Below are 24,082 nucleotides of genomic sequence, written 5' to 3'. Positions count from 1 at the left end.
AACCGCATAGAGTTAAAACTCTGGTTTTTCCTGAGGAAGCTCCACCTAAAGATCACCGTGGACATCTCCCAGACAGCATGGTTAATTCAGCCTGCTATCGACGGGAAATGGGGATTATTTTTGGAGGCTGTTTTCTAAAATTGGTGTTCTGATGTTTCTGGTTATTGAATTTGTCTGAGATATTCACATTTACTTCCTATCTCCCCTGCAATTAATTAAAAATTCAGCTGTGCAATTTAAACCTTCCTTGAATGTTGCCATAATTCTTCTCAAGTCATAACATTGGCTCCCCATCCACCTCTGCATGCAATGCAAGCTTCTCTTATTCACCTATAAATACATTCACTCTTCAGCTCCACATTACCTATCTTCTCTTTTCTTCTCCCTCCCAACATCCCTCCCTTTGAAATTCTGCTCACTAGGCAAGTCGCTCTTAAAGTATTTGTGCCCTGCTATTCCACTGCCAATTTCCTGACTCAGTGCTTTCCACCTTGCTGCGTTGCATGCTTGCAATAGACTTCCTGAGTCAGTACTTCATCTCCCTCTCTGGCCGTATTCAAATCTAGTCTAGATTCAACTTTTTGAGGCTGCTTTAAATCTTAATCACTTCTCTACAATAATTACACTTCCTATAGACTGTTTGTCAGGTATGTTTGCCTTAACTAAATTGCAAGCTCCATGGAGCTTATCTACTGTATATCGCTATAGGACTACGCATGACCAGTAGTGCTTTAGAAATCACAAAGTGAATTTTAAAAGCCCAGTGCGTGTCAAAATCGGGAGATGGGTGCACAAGCCGGACTTCCATGCACCCACCGAATTTAAAAGGACACCGAGATGTGCTCATATCTCCCGTTGCGCACACATCTCATTTGAATTCAAAAAGGGGCACGATCTGGATGGGACAATGAGTTTTGGGGCATGGCCGAGAGATGTATGCGTAAAAACTTACACAGCCAGGTCCATTGCCTTGTTACTTTATTTCTGCTGTGGAGGTGGAACTTAAAAAATTAATTAGCCATTCCTGCCAGGTTTAAAGGGTCTGGGGAAACTGGGGGTATGCAGGCTAAGAAACCAAGGAGGTTTGGAGGACCTAGCTCTTAACTGGGCACACTGGCAGACAAGCTGATGAAACTGGCAATGGTGTGGATGCATGCTCATTATAAAATACCCTGATTTACATGGTAGAATCAGGATTTGCGCCTAACTAGACATGCATCCTCTTAAAATTGGGCGCACATGTGTGCATGGCCAGGCTATTCTATAACGTGCGTGCATATGTGCACACAAGTTATAAAATGGCTGTGTATCTGAGCGCGTGCCGACACACATGCGGCAAAGTCTACTCCCGTGCTGGTTTGAAAGTTACCGTCTATGTATAATAGTAGTTTTTAGATTGATTTTCTTCATTTTTTCCATTCAGCTTTTTTCCAGCAACAGAAAATCACTAGTTTTTCATGTAATTGCTATTAAATTTAATTTGGATCTGGATTTGGATTTAATTACTTGCCTTTTCGAGCCTATGCTGAAGGTGAGTTACAATTCAGGCACTGTAGATTGGTCCCTGATTTGACTCTCAGTTCCTTAGTGAAAACCAGCCATAAAGTCCAGTGCTTCATTAATAAGTCCATATGCGTCCTTAAATAAAGCATCTATTACATAAGTTATAGTGTGCAAGAAGGTTATAAAAACATTTTCTTCTTTTCTTCCATGATTACACACAATATGCAATTGTAATTGTAATTTAAAATGTTATGCTAATTCAAAATAAAGTAAAATATTGTTATTGTCCAAAGGTGTATGTGAAAATGGCAAAGATTAAAGATACAGAGGACTGGGGCGGATCCAAGATGGCTGCACGGTAGTGTTGCTCGGTGTCTGCTCCGTGGTTGATTTGAAAATTATTGTCTCCTGCGAAAGAGATTGCCTTGATGGGAAGGAAGCGCAAACCAAGGGGGGAACCATACCCTGCGGCCCCCCCGATGACACCTCTTACCAGACCCATGGACGGTTATGTCCTGCACGGAGAACGAGAAGTGGGAGGCCAGCCGCTGGAGAGTGGAGGAAGGGAAGAGGAGCTCCCCTCTCTCCTTGGCTCACTATCTCCTCTTAGCCCCGCAGAGGGAACTCCACCAAGAAATCCTGCTGTAGAGAGGAGAACTTCCGGGGCGGAATGAACGCTGACGGACCAAAGTGCCACGGCAGGGAGCCTGGCAGGGACCACGGGAAGTGCAATGCTAGCAGAGAGCCCAGTCCCATCGGGGCAGCCTAGTGAAGGAAGAAGCATTACACTGGGAGAGACGGGCGCTCGTTTGGAAGTTTCCCCTCAGACTGTTTCATTGACTGTGGTAAGACCCACTGTCTTTTCGTTAGAGACTATATGGGAATCAATTGTTGAGAGGAAGACTTCCTTAATGCAGTTACTACAGCCTATGAGTACAAATTTGAAAGAATTGGAAGAAAAAGTTGAAATATTGACTCAAACCAATAGTAATTTGGAATAGCAAATTATATCAAACACAGATCAAATAAAGGGACTTCAACAGGCGCACACTTTAATGGTAAAAGATAAAAAGAACATGGCAGTGAAAACAGAGAATATGGAGAACCAAATGAAGAGTCGGAATTTAAGATTTATAAACCTTCCGCAAGTGCCTTTGAATTCCCCCAGAGAGATGTTCAAGAAATATCCTCCCGAGGTTTTGAAAATTGATGCGTCAGCTATGCCACCTTTATCAAAGATTTTTTATTTGCCGCGAGCGAGGAGTTCAACTGATCAGAGAGAGGCTCATGTCTCAGAGATCCCCTGAAGGGAACTACCATTAGATATTTTGGCAATTTAGAGACATCCAATAGAGAACAAGCACTACCTGCAACTCTAATAGTGACCCTGGCGTTAGAGCCAGATAAAGAGTGGCTACTTAAGATATGTCTAAGAAACAGAAATGTTGTATTTTTAGGCTGTAGGGTAAGAGTTTTCCCTGATGTCTCTAAGATACTCAAAGAAGGAGGAAAGCCTTCCCTCTTTTGAAACCGCAAGTGTTGTCAGTTGGGGGAGTATTTTTACTCAAATTTCCTTGCAAATGCATAGTTAAACATGCTAATAATATGTATATATTTTTTGAGCCCCCCCAACTGACTCAATTTCTTATAGAGAAAACTCCAACAATGCCTGACAGAAACAGTGTGAGTGCTTTGTGTCCCTCATAAAGTAATTTAGTTCTCTGAAGCTACCATGAAATTGTAGGGATGTGAATCGGGCTTCGGACGATTGAAAATATTGTCGATATTTTCAAAATCGTCAGAAATTGGGGGCTCCCCCAAAATGATAGGAAAACCCCACGATATTGATCGTGGGGGTTCCCTTATTGTTTTGGGGGAGGGCGGGAAAAATGGCACACAAAAATAACCCCTAAACCCACCCCAACCCTTTAAAATGAACCCCTTAGCTTCCCCCACCCTCCTGATGCCCCCCTAAAATCTTTTACAGGTACCTGGTGGTCCAGTGGGGGTCCCGGGAGCAATCTCCTGCTCTGGGCCGTCCTCCCGCTCCTGGGCCGTCGGCTACCACTAATCAAAATGGCGCCAATGGCCCTTTACCCTTACCATGTGACAGGGTATCTGTGCCATTGGCCAGACCCTGTCACATGGTAGGAGCACTGGATGGCCGGCGCCATCTTGTGCTCCTACCATGTGACAGGGGCTTACCAATGGCACCGGTAGCCCCTGTGACATAGTAAGGGCAAAGGCTATCGGCGCCATTTTGATTACTGGCAGCCGATGGCCCGAGTGCAAGAGATCACTCCCGGACCCCCGCTGGACCACCAGGGGCTTTTGGCAAGTCTTGGGGGACCCTCCTGACCCCCACAAGACTTGCCAAAAGTCCAGCGGGGGTCCGGGAGTGACCTCCTGCACTCGGACCATCGGTTCCCCTCTTCACTGCTTTCTCACACCTTATCTCCCTCTGTTCATTACTCCTACCCTCTGTCGCTACCCCTCCTCACCTCACGTTCTTACCTTTCTCACCCCTTGCTCTCTTCCTGATTTTGCTTTCTTCTTTTTTTGTAGCAGCGCCGTCAGGAGGGAGCCAGCAGGAAGCATTTCTGAGCTGCTGCTGCTGCCTATTCTGGTGGCTGAATGATTCATTGTACTCAAAAGAATGAATCAACTGTGGAAGGTGAGAAAGTGGCAGCTGCTGGGAAGTGCTTCCCCCTGCTCCCACATCTACTGGGGTCATACTGTCTGAAGGAAAGGGTCAGCTGTGCTGGGGTGGGGAAGGGGTAACGCCCCTGGCTCCTCCTGCCAGCCCCATATAAAAAATGGATGGAGCAGTACTCTGACTGCCAGCAATATTGTACGGGAGCCTGTGCTGCTCCACTTCTTTCTGCCAGCAGCCCTGCATGGGAGTCAGCAATAACACTGCTCTAACTGGCTTGTTTTTATACCTGTGCCGATGCAAATGTTCTAGATCTTGGGGCCCAGTTCAGTCGCACCATTTCCACTGGCTTAAAGAAGGCCTTGCTTAGGGCGGTGTCTGCAGAAAGTTTCACTACAGCTACGACATGTTTTAATTATAAATTTGCACCTGCTTTATTTCAAGAATCACTTGTAATGCATCTAACAAGTGATTTAAAGATCTGCCATTAATTCAGATTCCCCTTGCAATTATTTCTGTAGCCACTTCTAATGGGAGAATGACAAATATCAAATGGATTGGTGGATGCTGCTTAAATGGACATCGGAATAACAACACATAACCATAATCATAGCTGGTCACGCACAGCTCTCATTCTGGGGAAAAGTTTAATTTCTTTTACATCAGAAACCTTTCCTGCTGTGACTTGGTTGTCATTTTTTTTCACTCTCTGTATACCAAAATTAAGTTTCTGCATCAATAAATGCTCAGTTAATGGTGCTGCAAAGTAGCTTCCAGGCATAAATTCCACAAACCTTTTTGCCATCTCATAATGGTGCATACAACAGGAAAAATAGAAATCACAGGTAGAGATTGTTTTATTACTTATCATTCAATATACAAGGCCAAATGTCTCAAAGAGCTGATGTCTGACATCTAGTCTGGTATGCACATAACATTAGGTGCCTAAAACGTGGAGACAGTTTTAAAAAATCTCCAGGCACTTGATCTTGCTGCTGAAATTCCACCAATCAGGCACATTCCAGAGAAATTAATTTTCAGAGTTAGAAGTGTATTTTGCTAGGCATCCAGGAAGAATTAACTTATGCCTCTATGCCCTCTAATTAGCATATTTTATGCATCCAGAAAGAAGAATTTACAAAAAAATGAGTTATCTATGTTTTTTTAGGAGGGCGTGGGGGGCAGAGCTGTACAGAAGAATAATGGGGAACTTTCACAAAAAGAGATTTAATCAAATCTGAAGTATGTAAATGCATATACATAAAAGGGCACTAGTCAAAAGGTTTTACACAGGTTTAGAAAATTGCCCTCCACCCCCCACCATATATGGGTAAAAATATCTGCCCGCATTCATGGGACTCACATTTTAATCTTCATAAAAACATAGGCGGAGTTAGCTCAGGAGAGGGAGAATTGCACATAGGGAGTGCTTTTATTAAATGCAAAAGTAACTGTTCTACGCGACCTAAAATTTTCAAAGGGAAACCCCACGGAGACTCATCCTTTGAAAATATGCTTGCTGCCCATGGGCACCAAGGCCTGCAAGCTGCATGGGGGGTTTCAAAATGTCCCCCACCCAGATAACCATAGCAAGCAAAAACAATTCTTTATTTAATTCTAATCTTAGCATGAAGTATATATCTTTTAAGCGTGGATTATATGGGCATGACAAACTTATAATTATAATCTAAATCAAGAAATATGGAAAATTGTCAAAAGACAATATATCACTAAATGTAATACTTTTAACTATCCAAATGGACATAGCAAAGGCTTTGTGGGAATTAATACAATACTTGTAGAATTCAAATGATACCCTTAAATCTGATGCAATCAAACAACAGAAATATGTTTTATGCAAAGTGAATGTAAATTGATAATTAGAAATCTATTTTTAAAAAATGCAATACAATTATCCCACACAATAGACCTTCATGCTTAAACTATGGTATGGAATTAGCCACATAAATGGCATTATATCTAAGCATCTAACATCTTGAAAATTGCAAAGGTGCTTAAATGTGGGAATCATAGGGTAAATTTTCAAAAGCTTTGTTAGGACTTCCATAAATGAAAAATAAGGAGTTATGCACATAAGTCACCTGTAAAAGGGAGGGTCCCAAGAAACAGACCGGAAGACAGTCTGTCAAAGCCAGAAGGCAAAACGAGAGCAAGACACACCAGTTGCCATAGATTGAGGATATTTATTCGTACATATAACATGATAAAAGAGCCCAACTCTGGACGAGTTTTGCACAATGGCTGCGTCAGTATTTCAGTTTTAGTGGATGTGAATTCTGGTCTAATAAAAGGATTGTGAAGTACTGGCAAAGTAAATCTCCGATATAGTGCGTTGCATGCAGCGATTATTATATGCCACAGATTCTATCACCAACATAATTCACTGTGTGTATCCAATAGACCAGAATTTGCATCCGCCAAAATTGAAATTCGGGCATCTTTGCTTTTCACATGTAGAACCGGGATGTATCCAGGGCCACGATGTAGACTGTTCCTGCCGGCCATGGAAACTATTAGGTAGGGGCCACTCATTAGTTAAGCTATCGTAACAGGGGAGTATGTCCTTCACTGCACCAGCAATGTTAGGCCTGTGCCTCCCTTTTCAATTACCCTACCGCTCAGTCATTTTCGAAATGGGCCTAGTTGAGCCAAGTCCTGAAAAGGGGAACTTTGTCCATGTAGCCCATCTGGTCCTACTCAACGATCCAGTGTCCTGGGCCCTCCTTGCTCCAAGAAGTGCTATAAGTCACGGAGGCGGATACTGTGGTATATTCTTGGCCTGAAAAAGAGTTTCTTCAGAAAGTCGATTGTCTGCATCGATGAAGAATCCAATTTCTTGCTACAGACCTGCGGTACTTGCATGTGCTTCGCGGTTTAGGTGTGGGTATCTTCCATGTAGATTTGCGCCTCCTGAACAGAGTCAAACACCTTAGCCTGTCTGTCCGTCCATATTTTCAGTTTCGCAGGGAAGAGGAAGGCAAATTTGACCTGCCCTTTGAATAGCTGATCGCAAATTGGAGTAAAGTTTTTCCACAGGGCCATGACTCAGGCTGAGTAGTCCTGGAATATGCGGACTTTCTGTTGATTGTAGTTTAGGTCTGGGTGTTTTCAGTAAGCCTGCATAATGGCTTGCTTATGAGCAAAGTTTAAGATTTTTGCAATCACTATTCTCAGTCTCATCTCTTTTTCTATGTGAGGTCTGAGTCTGTGTGCTCTTTCAATCACGAAAGACTGGCGCAGGTCAGGTAGGTTTAAACTTTCCAGGAGCCAAGATTCTAGAAAAGTACCCAGATATTTATCCTTGATGGTTTCTGAGAGCCCCAAGAACCGCAAATTAGACCGTCTGGATCTATTCTCCAGGTCATCCAATTTATCCTCACACGAAGCAAGAGTTTGCTCTAGTGCCACCATCTTAGTCTCTTGATCCGTCATGTTGTCCTCGAGTGCCAAGATTCTTCCCTCAGCCTGTTCTATTCTAGGGTTGATGTCCGCAAGGGCTTGTTTTACTTCTTGCAACTGGGCAGCTATGCCCAGTTGCAAGGTGGGAGGGTTAGGGGAAGGGGAAGGGAGGTTAAGTTAGGGGGTTAGGAAGTTCCCTCCAAGGCTGCTCTGAATTCGGAGCCTCCTGTGAGGGAGCAGGGGAAGGTCGAGGGCGTCGGCATGCAAGATGCACTAGTGTGCACCCCCTTGCGCACGCTGACCCTTGATTTTATAACATGATCACGCACCTGTGCGTGATCATGTTATAAAATCAGGTGTCCATGTGTGTGCGCCAGGTAGCTCGCGCACATGGACACCCGCACAAAGGTATTAAAATCTACCCCAATATCTATTGTCATTCAGGTCAGATGTTAAACTGTGAAGCCCTAATTTTAGTCATGTTTTGCATTTTTCCATTAGATCCTTTCTCATTCATGGAGGAAAGGGGGATCTCCAGTGAGTCATCAGGTCCTCTTTTGTGTGAGGTGAGAGGGGGAGAAGCAGAATTTCTTGCTGGTCATTGGGTCCATTTCTCTTTTTCTCTCTGTGGGTAGGAGTAGATGAAATTCCCCCTGCCAACTAGTTCTTTCATTTCAGGCTGGTTTGCATGGGGGATTTCATGTCACGGGCTAATGTGGATATTAAACTTTTTCTGTTAAATGCCCATGTCAGTTCGGCAGCCATGCTACTGAGGGCAAGTTTTACCACGCCCTCAGCAAAATCTTTTGTATAGCATATTAAGTCCCAATTTAACGGGCACAGGAAAATTTTAATAAGTTGGCAGGGTAAAACTTTTCTAGCACAAGTTTTATTGTGTAAATGACAGGTAGTAAACCTCTATGGGATAGAGCAACATCATCCCATGAGCTGATCCAAATGTCTTTTTCAGGCAGCAAGAAGAAAAAAGCCATGGGCCAAATATTTAGCCAATTACATGGTTCAGGAGTTTGATAGAATAAAGCCTAGAGTGAAAAGCTATCCCATGGATGTTGATTTGTCACTCTCCAGACAGGAAATCACCATTTCATTTTGACATCTAATCTTTAAAGCTTCATAACCTGTAATGTGCCTTTCATACGCTAAACGTTAAATAACGAGAAGCTAACATTTATATTCTCTAATGTACTATTTATTTTCAAAATGTTTCACTTTCCAGAATAGAACTGGTTCCCATGGAGACTGCAAACTTTTAAAAAGGTCAATCAAATGTTTATTTATTTATTTTTCAATGATATGCAAAAAGAGATTGGGCCTGCCCCAAGGTAATTTTCTATTTTTTCCCCACCATTGAAATATTCCTATAAAATTCACACTGATGAAAACAAATGCTCAAATGATAGACATACAATTAAGTGTAAGACAACTTTTCTGTGTCTTATTTTAAAAATAGTTTCTCTTGACATATGCTTATGACAAGAATCTCTCTATGGAAAGAATTATATAAAAGGGATTGATGCCCTGCTCTCTGTAGGCGCAACAACTCTCATAAAAAAAAGGATAGAAATTCACCAATTTTGGCATGAAGAAAGGAAATGTGAGTTTGAAATCCAGAAATACTGGGTCAGTATTTTCAGAGAACCAAGGCTCCAACAAAAGTCCCCATTGCTTTCTATGGGAAACTGTTACAAGCTGTTCAGACAGAATGCTGCCCAAATGCCTCCCCAACCCAGCCCCAACCTTCCAGAGTCTTAGGACAGAGCAACGCAGGCAGCGAGAGAAAGATATATTTATTTTATTTATTTATTTATTTAACGTCTCTTTTATACCGATATCTGTTCGCACATCGCATCGGTTCACAAAAAAACAAAAACTTTTGGGCGGGGCCCTTACAGATAACAGATAGTTAGAATAATACAATTAACTTTTAGGAGGAGCCCAAAAGTTATAGATAGATAGATAGAAAAAAGTTATAGATAGATAGATAGAAAAATAACTGCAACAATTGGCAAAGGACCACACAAAAAGTTGCCTCCGCAGACATGCATACCTCACACCACCATACACTGCCCTCCCACACATCCTCACACCTAGGCACACACGGTGTGAGGATGTGTGGGAGGGCAGTGTATGGTGGTGTGAGGTATGCATGTCTGCGGAGGCAACTTTTTGTGTGGTCCTTTGCCAATTGTTGCAGTTATTTTTCTATCTTAGGACAGAGCAACGCAGGCAGCTCTCACAAACAAGACACACGTACCTCACACCTACACACTACATACGGACACCTCTCAGACACACACCGAATACACCCATCACAAACACAAATCCTACACACACACACACACACCCACATCACTACCACATTCGTATACCTGCCACACACATACACCCCTGCATATATACTTGTCCCAACCACACCCCCATGCACACAATCACTCCACACGTATTCAACTTCACACAAACTCTCCACACACACATTATAATCCTCACCCACAAACACCCTCACACAACTGTCTTACATGCAAATTTGCTACTTACAAATGCACAGTCACTCCCCTCCCCCCCCCCAAAAAAAAGCATCTCACATCCCCATACACATACAATCTCTCCACAAACCCCTTCCACCCACACATCACCCAACACATCAAAAACACACACACACTGCTCACACATCCATCCCCAAGATACATGCATGCACACATGTGCTACACTCAGCAAAAAAAAAAGGCCCTAGAAAAGGTTTGAGGAGGCAGAAGAAGCTTTACACAGTTTAAAGAAGGCCCTATGCTCAAAACCAGTTCTGATGAGGCTGAACTTCAACAGGCCCTCAGAGTGGGCTTGGGAGCAGTCTTAATCCAAGAAAACGAAGGCCAGGAACATCTGGTGGCCTTCATTAGCAAAAAGCTAATGCCCAAGGAAAAATGCTACTCCATGATCAAAAAAAAAGAGGTCTTAGCAGTCAAGTGGATTTTAGAGGCCTTCCATTACTATCGGTAGGGCCTCCAGTTCACACTTGTGACAGACACGAGAGTAGCAGCAGGGTGAGGAGATGGATTTTGGGCATCCTGTCCTTCACCTTCAAGGTACAACACATGGCCGAGAAAGATATTACAAATGTAGACACTCTTTCCAGAGAGGTGTCCCTGGTGGAGGCAGGTGCTCAATCCAGGAGAGTCAAGCTAAGGGGGAGGGTATGCAAAGGAGTGTACACTCTAATCCCCGGGATATCTTAAAGAGTAGGATCAGGCATTTATAGGGACCTGTGTTTTCAGTTTTTATTTTGCCTGGGATTTTCAATGTTATAACAAAAAAAGACAGTAGAAAATTATTTTGATATAATACACACATGGAAACCAAGGGCTGCCCCACACTATACATAGGGTCCTTCGTTTTCAGCTTAAACCTGTTTTCACCCATAAATTTCCAGATTATTCCAAAGGTGACAATCAGTTTAAACTGATATTCACCCTAATTTTACGATGATTAAAAAGGTTGCTTCAGAGCAGCAGATGCAGTGTTTCAAGGCCTCCAGTGTGGGCCAAAGCGCCATGCTGTCTTTCAAGTCCCTTTCCCCACCAGTGAAAGCACTCACCTTCCAGTGCCGCCTATGCCATGCTTCAAGTCCTACGTCCTCGCCCCCCTAAGCAGGCTAAGTGCCTGCTATTTGGTTTCCGGCCCTGTCCACCGGAAGCGCTTCCTGGCAGGCTCCTGCAGACAAGCAGAAGTGCAGTGCTGCAGAGCATGGGAGCCTCAGTAAGCATGCTGCCGACGGAGAGATGAGAAGCTTGGAGCCACTACCAGTAAGGATGAATGCTGTTACAGTGCAGGGAAGGGGGGAGATATTCGACAGGGTGGGGAGGGGGGGGGGGGGAAGAGAGAGGGAGATGCTAGGTAGGAAATGGGGGTAGTGATGGAGGTGCTGCTGAGTGGGTAGCTGGTAAAATATTTTATTGTCCTGGCTTCTGTTCACCAAAATAAACTCTGATATTTATCTGGAAAAATAAGCAGTCATTTTTTTTTTTCAAATGATTTTCTCCTGTTTTTGTTCTTGTCATAATAAACCCTGATAATTCCTGGGAAAAATAAAGAATAATAAAAACTGAAAATAAAGGTCCCTAACTATACAGCATATCTAATTCAGATCCCCTGTCAACAACCTCTGATGCGGTCACAAGCATTTGCAGATCTACTGTTCACCTTTTCCATATGGCATCTGGTCCTATTTATCATGCACATATCCTAAAGGCCAAAATGTCACTCTGCCATGTTTTCACCTTTACCTGACTATGCAGAATCACAGGTCACACTTGGGGGCTGAGAGGAATCCCAGGCTCCCAGAAAGTCTCTGTTAAGCAAAATCTGGATCTTAAAGCAGTAGCTCTACTCCATTCTCCTTAATTTTTTATCTATCCTGATGAATCAATTCTCATGTATTGCATTCAGACAACCTTCTATAGCTCTGTAGCAAACGTCCCTTGACCCTCCCAGTCAGATTTGTCATTGTTCCAGATTTTCCTCCCAGTTCCTTCACAGCATACAGGTAATTTTTTCAACTCAGTAATGAGATAGTTTGTACAGTAAATGGTAAGCCCCGTCAGTGCAGAGCCTTCTGTCCCCCTAGCCCTCTGTCCTATAGCACAGTGATCCCCAACCCTGTCCTGGGAGCCCACTAGCCAGTCGGGTTTTCAGGATATCCACAATGAATATGCATGAGAGAAAATTTGGGGACCACTGCTATAGCATATAGGAATAAGTTTAGGCAAACCTGCAGCATTTTATCATCCTTTAAATCCAAATATTTCTGGCCTCTCTTCCACTTAACAGCAGTCGCTGTTTCACATGAAAGCTATGAATTAGGCAGTGATGACTTTCTGCTTGCCTTTATTCTTTGCTTCTTGTTGGCTGACCTTAGTGGTTTCTTCTAAATGTGAAGAGTCCAGCCATATAGCTCTGCTGTGTATTCATCAATGAACAGCCAGAAGATAGTTTGTGGATTGGTTCTCCTCCAAATAACCTTTCACATTTTTAGGGGACATAAAACATCAGTAAAATAGTAAGGCAGAGGAAAAGATTCACAACTAAATGGCCGTGTTGCTGGATGGCTCACCCAGTGTGACTGTTTTCAGTCACTAAAGCTAATTATCTTCCAACCACAGATTTTCCTAAGTCCCAAATACAGATGAATTGGGCCCTTAGCAAATCAAATACGAAGTCTTAATGGTAAAGGCCAAGTAATCTGCTTTGATGTGAAAAGCACCATTTACAGTGTGGTGTAGTGCATCTAATTGCTAAGGCTTTTTTTTATAGATTGTAAGGCAAAGGAGAAGTTCTACCAATGCAAGACATTCTGAACAATTAGAATAACTGTCATGCGGTTCACACAGTAACATTATTATTGAATAACTCCAATAGAAGCAATATTTTAACAAGGGTACAGAAAACTAGCTACAACATTTACTGTAAAATAAAAATACATTTTGTCAGCAGTCATTTTTCCAGGCTAAATTATTACTTCCTTTTACTCTGACCTTTTAAGATAATGAGCACTGCTTTCTATGGTGATTTGCTTGAAATTATAACTATTGTAGAACTATAACAATCCATCCACTTTTAACCTATGATGATGTTATTTATTCAAAGCACTACCCCTGCCTTCCCCCCCTCCCCCCCTATTGAATGGGTATACTCTTGGTCATATCACACATTCTAATCTTCTCATTTTAGCAATCAATTATTAAAATAATGTATCATATCAGAAATACCAGCCTTGTGTTCGTGCTTGGGTCTCTCATACTGGACACATTGTGTGATTTTCTCCATTGGCTGACTGATCTACGGCAGAATGGTAACTTCTGCGATATGACAGATCAAGGCTACCTCTAGGATTATAGTTGATGTTTGGGTCATTGTCCAGACTCCACAGATGTACCCTGGAAAGTACTCCTGCAAGCCTCTGTAAGTACTTGTTTTTGCATTATGAGGGTTATTTTCCAATGTAATTTGGAAAATAACCCTCATAATGCAAAAACAAGTACTTACAGAGTCCTCACTTTGTAAACTTCCAATGCCTCCTAACTGTAAACCACTGTATTGATCACAAATTGTAATCATCTATATGTTCGCTCACTGCACATGTTAAACGTTATATGCATTGTTGTTTCACTTGTAAACCATTGTGAAGGCCAGTACCAAACAGCGGTATATAAAAACACACATAAATAAACAATTTGGAAAAGGGGGAGGATTTCTGTCCAAGTGGGCTGGCTTTGCAAATTTATATTGCACAGTTTTAACTACACCTTTTGCAATCTTTTCACAAATACCATTTTATGAGGAGGGAGGGAGAGAGAGAGAGAGTAGTAGTAGTTAGGTATTTATACCTCTATATGAGGCCCACCTAGTAACTCGAGGTGAGGTTTAAGTAGTAGGGGTTAGGGGCCACTTTGACATTCAGAGTGAGATATACGAACAGAACAGAACAGTGCTCTCTTGTGAAGATTTGATGACCTTCAGAGTGAGGAAACTCACCCAAAGATGAGATTTGTACAATGTTCTCTCAACCTAGCAAACTTTGTAAAGATTTATCTTTTTCCTATCCTCTTCCTGCCCTCTACTTACTGTTTCCTGCTTGTCTTACCTCCGTTCCAACCATTTCTCTTCCTTCTCCTACATTCAAGATTCTCCCTCTCATCCCTGCCTGCTACATCTGGGAAAGGCACCTAACAAAGCTTCAGTGAATCCTCTGAAACCCTAGTTTGTACCACTATGGATGGGCAAGGATGACTGAGGCTGGGAGAATTAGCACTTTGTTGTTTCCAGGGCCAGATTTACCTCTAGGCCCACCTAGACGTGGGAGTGGAGTATACCCCTCCAAAGATCTGCCATGATAAAAGGTGTGAATCCTCTGCCATCCCTGTGGCCCTCTCTCCCAAGCACCATTCAGCCTGAGGCATTACAACAGACCCGCCCTCTTAAAGTCACAGGCTCGGCCTAGCAATGATTCATTACTCTGAATGCGGCTGGAACATAAGTTCCTAAGCCTTTAAGGAGGCAGATCTGCTGGGATGTTGTCATACAGGCTGAGCAGTGCTTGAGAGAAAGGACTGCAGGGACAGAGGCAGGGACACCTCTTTCACCACAATGCCCTTTGGCAGGTGCCTATTCTGCCTAATTAGAAATCCAGACCTGGTTGTTTCCCACCCATCCATGATCTGTACTAGTTGTAACACATCACAGACCTGACTCTGTATATAGGACTAGATATCTTACAGGCTTTGCTCCCATTTCTATGGGGAAGCAGCCTGGTATATCTGGCCTGTTCTGCTTGAAGACCAACTTTCAATTGCAATAACACTGTCTAGAAAACGTGTGAATGTTCTTGTCCCTCTGACTCCTAGGTCCCCAGATCCTTCCTTCTGGCAGTCTTCCTCTGGGGCAAACCTTATAGCTGTACTTAATAATGGCTAGTACCCACCCCGTGCTTCCTGCCTGCTTTCTGTGTTTTGGTGTGATTTCATATTATGATGTGCAGTTGTACTATATAGAAGGCAATTTTCAAAATGCTTGCATTGCTGCACAGTCTGTGGGTAGTTTTTTAACTGCAGTCTTTGCACTCATTTTCAAAGGGAAAAGTATGTGCGTGCTTTCACTTTGCAAATTGCCCCAGGGAAAAATCATCCACAGAGATCTGGATCTGCTTTTTCTGTCATTACTTTTTCTGACCAAAAGTATTTATTTATTACATGTCTTATATTCCTCAGCTTCCCAAATTACTTAAGTTCAGTGCAGATCACTGTATGAGTTTTAAAAATCCCAAACTATGCAGGTATTTTTCTCCCCTGACTTAACCCTGCCCTGGGAATGTTTGCAACTCAGTGCAGGTAAAAGTACACAGGCTGAGGTACAATGCTCATATTTTTTACCCATGTAGTGAACCTAAAGGATTCTCTGCTAGAAGGACTAATCCAATTCTTAGGGAGGGGAACAGAACGAGTAGTTAGTGATAATGTAGGGGAACTGGCTCCCCCATGTGTGAGAATCCGATGGCGTGATCTAACAGTTTAGAAACACCTGCCACCATCTTTCGGTGTGGATTTCCTTCGTTGTCGCTTTTAGGGGCAGCATGTCCTTTGCTGCCCCAACTTTTAGTTATTTTTGTAGGACAGGATTCTGGTGTCTTTTGGATTAAGACCTGGGTAAAGAAATGGAATCTGAGTGTTTTATCCCCTATTTATGTCCATGGTTTTGGAAACTTTTTGTTGTAAAAGGAGAAAGTGTTTTCCTTCCTTCCTGTCTCTTGTTTTAGTTCCCTTTTTGTTAACAATTTTCCTGGGGGTTTTTTTTCCATTTGCCCAGTGCCCTAGGGCCCAGGGACTCAGATTTGTTATCAACTGAAGAAAGTGGTGACTTATCTAGAAGAAACCCTAAGACCATCCATATCATCAAAGAGGAATGGATACACATCTATGACCAGACAGAAGGAAGTTGGTTAAGAGGAGAGGAGCACGACAGTGCCAACTAGATACTACAAGGAGAAGGAAGGAGACTAGGGAAGACTGCTGAAGAAGTATAAGAAACGGGAATTGGAGATTCATTTAAGTAACTGGGACTACATTTCTAACTGTTTCACAATGGGAAGAAATAACTTTACACATAACTTTCCTGTTCGACAGGAGAAGGAGATAAATTACTAAAAAAAAAATTGACTTTTTCATGTCAAGAGATTTGCTGGAAGTTTCAGGTATAAATTTATTGAGGATTTCACATGTAGATCAATTGGACAGTAACATCAAGAGCTGTAAAGAACTTTTTGTCATTCATTTCTGTCAATTATCAGTAAAATTGAGTTGGAAAACATATCAGCTTCCAGAGTGATTATTGTTGCTGTCTACCTTGGGATATCATTAGTGCTGTTTACCATGAACTAAAAGAGGCTGAGATCTAAGCAACGTCAGGGCCTAGAAGCTAATCATCCCCCCACTCACAGAATTGTGGACACTCAGAGTAATTTGACATTCTTTTTTTTTTAAGAACTGAGCATTGAATATTTGAACTCAAGATGTGGCCCATGGGTCCCTATGCAGAACTACTCAGCCCAAAGTTATACCCAAATATAGGGTAAGTGATTTTCAGACTGTCAATTTACTCAAAGTTCTTTTTACCTGCAGAAGTCACTTGGAGAAATGTCCTCAAGTTGCATGTTGTCCTTTTAAATCTGCACATTGCCCTCATGTGGAAATAGATTATAGACTGGGTATAAATCTAAAAAGTGCATTTTTTTCAAAACTATTTACATTGAAAACTAAGGACATAAATGGAAAACAGGGACCATAGGAGGCCTGTACAACAGATAATGTCAACCATAATCTCCCTAGATTATAACATTGCCACGATGAGCTTCCGATTTGGTGATTGCGTTGAGGCCTGTGTAGCCCTGATGCAGTATTGCCAGGTACCCCAGTGTATTTTGGGGGTCCTGCTTTAATATTGTCATGCTGTGATTTTAAGCCCATGTCAGTTAGCTTAAGGATTGCCTTAGCTATGTTGAGTAATTCCCTCTAGAACTCTTTGTAAAAGATCCAGGGGAGTTCTGCTAGGCAGTGACGGAGTAAGAAGCAAATCATGTAAGCGTCGATGCAGTATGGAAGATTCCAGTTTTCCAGCATACTCCTAGGCTGGGCCTGTTTAAGCCCCTAGGAGGATCATGCAGTAAACCTTCCTTCTTTAAAGATTCTGATACTATTCCCCTTAAGAACTTTGAATAATATATTGCTGGGAACTGGGTGAACTGTAGATATAATCTAGTGACTGAGATTTTGCAGAAATTCAAGGGAGCAACACTCATCAGCTAATGGAAAGAAGGAATTCAGTCAACGCTGCTGTAATTATCCCTAAATCTGCTAAGAATCAGACTATTACATATTTCCAAATCACCCAGAAATATGTTGTAAAGATGTATTGTTAGAGGAGTGTTACTGCATCATATTGTTCACTGTATATTATCTTGAGGATTTGATTCTGTATTTACCCTTACTGCTGTAAAGAAATGGACTTTTGTTCTTTAGAAGGCCTCAAAAATAAATTTCCATTCTGTGTTTTAAATAGCAACTATTACTGTCCACAGAAGGGCATGGATATTCCTGTGCAGTGAAAGATTCAGTCTGCTGGTCTACTATACAATCTGCTTGACCTTGAATGTAAAAAAACCCTATGCAAGTTAGGCTCGATATCCTCGAAGCAGATGGGCAGATGGATGGGGAATAGTCTTTTTCTGCTGTCGTGTTTCCATGTTTCTATGAAACCTCTTCACCAAGCGCCCATTCTGCCATCTCACAAGGGGCCTGGCCCTTGAGGGACTGGCAGTGCAGGCACTGACGACCATGTCATTTGTTCTTGAGTGGAGGTATCCAGTTCAGATGGCTGTCAAGTCTGCCTCTCTGCCAGCAGGCCCCATGTATCCTCCTGCATGCTCTGCAGTTGCTGGAGGATCTTCCCCTTAACAGACCCTTCAACTGTATCAAAGCCAGGCTTTGAAGAGGAGTACTTTAGAGCTGACCAGGTGCTGATCTCTCACTATGTAGTAAGCTGAAAATGTAAAGGCTCAGAGGACCTTCCTCGCCACGCTTCTGAGGCAGAAATGGGAGAGGTCTTACAGAGAAAGGAAAGGGTGGCAATAATATCTGACTAGACACAGACTTGCTATCTATACCTCACTTATCATGTATGGGGGGATTCTATTTGTTGCCAAAATATGTGATGAGTTAGTTATAGATGGTAAGACTGTGTTTAGTCAGATATTTTTATATATGAATGCCGAAGAGTGATAATAAACTGAGATTTATTTGAGGTAATGTTTCTTTAGGTATTTTGGTTCTTTTTTTTTTTACTTTTTATTTATTAAATTTAAGATTTTAACACAAGCATTGACTTGTACCAGAACTCCAATATAAATATAAAGAGGAAAAAAGAAAAACTATTAACTACATTTGAAAGGCCACAAAAAAAGGGGAGATCCAAATAAGAATTAAGCTTATCCAAAATGCAATTAGACAGAAAAAAAATAACATAAGAGAAGCAGCAGGATATATCTACTTGTCAAATGGTAAACCATCAGTTAATGCATAAATTATGGCCTCCTGCAGTTTTTTTAAATCCAAGAAGAAATGTAATTCTGATGGCTCAAAAAAACCCCAAATTTAACATTGTTAAGCAATAATATTCATTTACAAGGTAACCGTAGTGTATACTGTGCGCCAAGTGCCACAGCTTTCTGGCACATTGCCCAAACTTTCTTCTCATGTTCCTGAGTTAATTTAGAAATGGAAACAAGCAGACTTTCTGGCCATGACATAGAGCTAAAGGAGCCAAAAGTGTCCCTCTATTAGTTACTTCATCATCACTAGGTTCCTCAATTACAGAAGCAATATCCAAACAGTGCACAGTGAGATGCCCCTCATCCTGCGGGGCCTGGGCTGAACCAGCACCTTTCCCACCCAATGGCAGGAAAAGACTTTACTAATAGGAGGAAAGGCTTCAGATGGGACATGCAATGACGCCACAAATATTCCTTAAACATAGTCAAGGGTGAATTGAAAGGAATTTAAGGAAAATGAAATGCTCAAATATTCAGATGTCTAGCTATTCAGAGGGATAGTCATGTTAGTCTGGTATAACAAAAATGAAATGACGTGGGAGGCACCTTATAGACTAACCAATTTATTGAGTCATGAGCTTTCGAGGGCAGAGTCCACTTCATCAGATGTCTAGCATGATTTTCAAGATTTTCAGTCTTACAAGAGAAAACCATATTGCCTTACATCATTTTATTCTGTTTCCATTCTACTTCTTCTACACACCGTTACAAAGAAGTAAATTATTCTCTCTGCGTATTAAGGATAACATCATTGGACTTCACTCTGTTATGTATGTCTACAGTTAAAATTACTAACGAAGTAACTGCCTACTCCAGAGGGGCCAAAACCTCCTACAGGGAGTCCATCATAATCACTGGTGGCTTACTCTAAGGAAGTCTTGAAGAGTTCAGCCCAACACCATTGAAATGTTGATGGCAGAAGAGGAACCACTTTCTCTCACATTCCCCTGATCAAATTGGAACTCTGATCTTTCAAACTCTTACTTCCCTGGCCTGTCCATGACATTCGATAACTCACCATGGCAGCCTCCCACAGAAGAAAGAAGAAGATTCCCTCCAGCAACTGCTCCAACTCGTGCCTCTTCCAGCATCACCAGGAACAATGACAATTTGCTGCTACTTGCTTGAGGGACAGGAACCACCAACACACCGGATTCAACGATACATCCAAGTCAGACTGTGACTCATTTTGGATAGCCTCAGCCATCAACTTTAACCAGGCACTGTACCTTCCACTCTTTATTTATTATTTTTATATACTGACATTCAATCTGAGATATCACATTGGTTTACATTCAGGTACTGTTGGTATTTCCCTATCCCGAGAGGGCTTGCAATCTAAATTTATACCTGAGGCAATGGAGGGTACAGTGACTTGCCCAAGGTCACAAGGAGTGACAGCAGGGCTCGAAGCCTGGTCTCCTGGTTCGTAGCCCTCTGCACTAACCACTAGGCTATTCCTCATCTCTGTTTGAAACAGAAAACCATTCAACTTCACCTGTCAAGTAAAACCTTCTCCCAAGGAAGCTGGAGGACCTCCTCTAATCTTCCCTTTCCACTTAACCATGCTGCATGTAGAAATCCTCCCAAATCGCTACCAGAACAAAATTTCTACCTGAAGAAATGATTCATTTACTAGATGGGAGGAAACAGAATAGCTAGTGTGAGTTTTTACCTCCCCCATGTGGGAGTCTAGAATGGTATGCTCTTAAGGGTAGATTTTCAAAGCAGCACACCGATTTTATAACATGACCGCGCCAGTGTGCCCAGGTTATAAAATCGGATGGCTGTGTGCCCATGTGTGGGCTGTGTGCATGGGGGGGGGGGGGGGGGGGATTTTCATAAAATACGCATGGCAATGCAATTGGGCCTTCCCCAGTTCCCTACTCCCCTACCTACACATCCTCCCTCTTCCTCTCTCCTCCCCACACCCTAAACCTAACCTATATTTCCCTAAAGTTTTATTTTACTACTTACTGCTCCTCCGGAGCAGATGCAAGTTACGCGTGCCGGCAAGCTGCCAGCATGCGCTTCCTCGGAACAGCGGCTAATGGCCTCCATGCTGCCCTGCCCCACCTCTCCCCACCCAGACCATGCCCCCTTTTTCAGGGCCTGGCACTTGTGCACGTATTAGGACTTATGCACGTGGCTGGGCCCGTTTGAAAATGCGCACAGAAACAGAGCCTTCTCCATCATTGGACCAAAGTTATGGAATTCGTTACCTCACTTCCTTACCGCGCAAGAAAACTTAAAATCCTTTAAAAAAGACCTAAAATCCTGGCTTCTCAGCCAAACTCTTAAGAACAGCTCTCAATGACTTTAAATTTTAATCCCATAGCCTGCCAACTTTCACTATTCCCCTTGGACAATCTCTCCTGATTCAAGCTTCTGGTGCCTCCTTTTTATGAAGAACTCAGATAACTCTGTTTATCTATTCAGTGTACCTACCCTGTGTATATCCTGTTTCTGTTCATACTTCTATTTTATGCCATTTCTCATTATTGTTAAATTTAAAGTTCAAAAATCTTTCAATGTAACAAGTTGCTCTAAATGTAAACCGGAGTGAAGGCAACTATGCTATTCCTCGGTATATAAAAAATGCTAAATAAATAAAATAAGTCCCGATTTTTACGCACGCGGCCCTTTCAAAATTTGCCCATTAGGGTTTAAAAACCCCTGTCGCTATTTTAAGCTGTGGATTTTTTAGTTGACCCTTCTGGAGGCAGCATAACTGGTTTACTGTTCCCTTTTGATTAATTTCCTGGAAAAGCTCTCTGGGATCTCTATGGCTGAGACCTGGGTAAAGAAAGGAAACAGAGTATCTTCCTCTAATTTTGAACCATGAGTTTCAGAAACTTTTTTTCTATTTATGAGGGATAAGTTTTAGCCATCCTACCAGCCTCAGTTCGGATTTTTCTTTTTTCTTTAAGAACTATTTGAGTTTTCCTGAGTACCCTAGAGCCCGGAGACTTGTTTGTCCTTAACATCAGAGGAAGTGATGTCTCTCACAGAGAGAGAACCGAAAGACCATTAGTGTCCGCAGGGAGGAATGATCTCATAGTCATTCCCAGAGAAGAATAGAAAGGAAGACCAGTGGCACCACCAAGATACATCCACTATCATCTCAAGGAGATAATGAGAGAAGAGGATTAAACCTAATTCCCTTCAGGTACCACCAGTAGAATGGTTGAGAGGAGAGGTAGCAGAATTGGAACTTTGTCAGGGAACAGACCAAATTGCTTTCTTACCTATCTGCAATGGATAATGATTTGTTCTCCACTAGCTGACTTCCTTCTTTTCTCGTTTCCTCATTTCCCTACTCTAGAATGCATATATGGATCTGAATCATCTTTCTGCAGGTCTCATGGCGGGCTCATGGGCTGGGATTCTCTTTTAAAACTTAGGAACTATGCTGACTGCCCTTCACTTCTGATTGGAAGCATGCTTTGGCTTTAGTTCTGGGTAGCTCTTCATTTTTCAACTGTATAATGGTATTCTTGACTATACAGATAAATGGTGTTTGATAGAATACTGCTTGAGTCTATACGCTCATTTCTGACTTAAAAGAGACAGAGTTATACTTTCATTTTCAGATTGTCTCATTGGGTTCAATGAAGAAGGCAGCCCTTCTTTACAATTCTAAAAGTAGATGGAAGTGTTCTTACAAATTTCACAGAATGAACATTTAATCTGCTGAGGAATGCAGTTATTTATTTATTTAGTTTCTTTTGGTTTCTTTTACTGACCTTCATTTGTTGAGCAGTCTGCTTTGATAAGAAGATAATGTTTTATTTATAATACATTGGCTACCTTATTACTATTATCATTACTCCCACATATTGAATTCAAAACTGCACATTTGGATTTATATCACCATTTTATTTTATCTGTGGCAGATTGCAGAATACTTATTTGAGATTTGACAATACATCTAAGAAAAGATTTTGGTGGTTTTTTTTGCTCTGTGTAATCAGGGGCAAACTATATCTTGAACACTTAATTTGACTTCAATTAAGACTGCCAGAGACTACTTTTGAGATTCTCTTTCTCTTTTGATGAACTATTGCAGCAATATCGAGAGCTGTACTTTGGTATAATTTTTTATCTATTGATTCCTGAAGATGTAGTGAGCTAAGACAGTGGACTAGAAGAATTGTACATGGTGGTTCACTCATTCTTCGGCCTTGGATTCACGTTCTGTCGTGTGGGTAATGTTTTGTATGTTTGTATTCTTCTTTCAATGTGCGAAGAGTAGTAGGTGGTTTGTATGAGTAAACAGAATGCTTTCCAAAGTGGATATGAATGTCTGGTGTATTTGTGTGAATGAAGATTTATATAGCTGGATAATCATTTTAATAGAAATTGAGAGTATATATGCAATCACTGGAACATGGGAAATGTCAAGATATTTGCATATGTATTTTGGGGGTCATTTAGTCCCACTCACAATGTAATTTTACAAAATTTGGTAAACTCCTGGTATTTCGATGGCTAATGTAAAAATTGTTTCTCAAAATGTAGATGGTATACATTTCCCCATTAAAATAAAAAAAATGATTATCTATGTTTAAACATAGTAAAGCTCAGATGGTATTTGTTCAAGAAACCCATCTCACAAATGTGGAACATAAAAGGTTCAAGCATGACTGAGTTGCTCAATGTTATTATTTTTTATTCATATTCTAGTAGACAGAGGGGGTACAGCTATTTTGATTCATAAAGACTTTCCCTTCATATTAGACAAGAAAATAACTGATAAGGATGTTAGGGTTATAATTATTACTAATACTCTCTATCAACAAAAATATGTATTCTGCAATGTGTATGCTCCGTGGGGCGGATTTTAAAAGCCCTGCACGCGTAAATCCGCCCGGATTTACGCGTGCAGGGCCTTGCGCGCCGGCACGCCTATTTTCCATAGGCCTGCCGGCACGCGCAGAGCCCCGGGACTCGCATAAGTCCCGGGGTTTTTTGTCGGGGGCGTGTCGGGGGCGGGGCCAATCGACGCGGCGTTTTGGGGGCGGGGCGGCGTTTCGAGGGTGGGCCCGGGGGCGTGGTTTCAGCCCGGGACGGTACGGGGGCCTGGCCGCGCCCTCCGGAACCGCCCCCGGGTCGCGTCTCGGCGCGTTAGCGGCCCGCTGGCGCGCGGGGATTTACTTCTCCCTCCGGGAGGCGTAAATCCCTGACAAAGGTAGGGGGGGGGGTTTAGATAGGGCCGGGGGGGTGGGTTAGATAGAGGAAGGGAGGGGAAGGTGAGGGGAGGGCGAAAGCGAGTTCCCTCCGAGGCTGCTCCGATTTCGGAGCGGCCTTGGAGGGAATGGAGGCAGGCTGCGCGG

At 42.3% G+C, this 24,082-nt stretch overlaps 1 long non-coding RNA gene across 3 annotated transcripts in view; it reads right to left on the bottom strand.

Annotated features, from left to right (window-relative positions):
• LOC115079934 overlaps nt 1-3,560 on the bottom strand; it is a 28,291-nt gene extending 24,731 nt beyond the window's left edge. For 2 of the 3 annotated variants that reach the window (XR_003853457.1, XR_003853454.1), the window contains exon 1: nt 3,495-3,560. This is a non-coding gene — a long non-coding RNA (uncharacterized LOC115079934). Of the gene's footprint in view, nt 1-1,996; nt 2,283-3,494 lie in introns of those variants that run through there. The other variant, XR_003853458.1, reaches the window with a different exon arrangement.
• Between the last annotated feature and the right edge of the window lie 20,522 nt (nt 3,561-24,082).

This window comes from Rhinatrema bivittatum, chromosome 1 (genome assembly GCF_901001135.1).
Source record: "Rhinatrema bivittatum chromosome 1, aRhiBiv1.1, whole genome shotgun sequence".
Taxonomy (NCBI): Eukaryota; Metazoa; Chordata; class Amphibia; order Gymnophiona; family Rhinatrematidae; genus Rhinatrema; species Rhinatrema bivittatum.
This window is presented reverse-complemented; position numbering and strand designations above follow the sequence as displayed.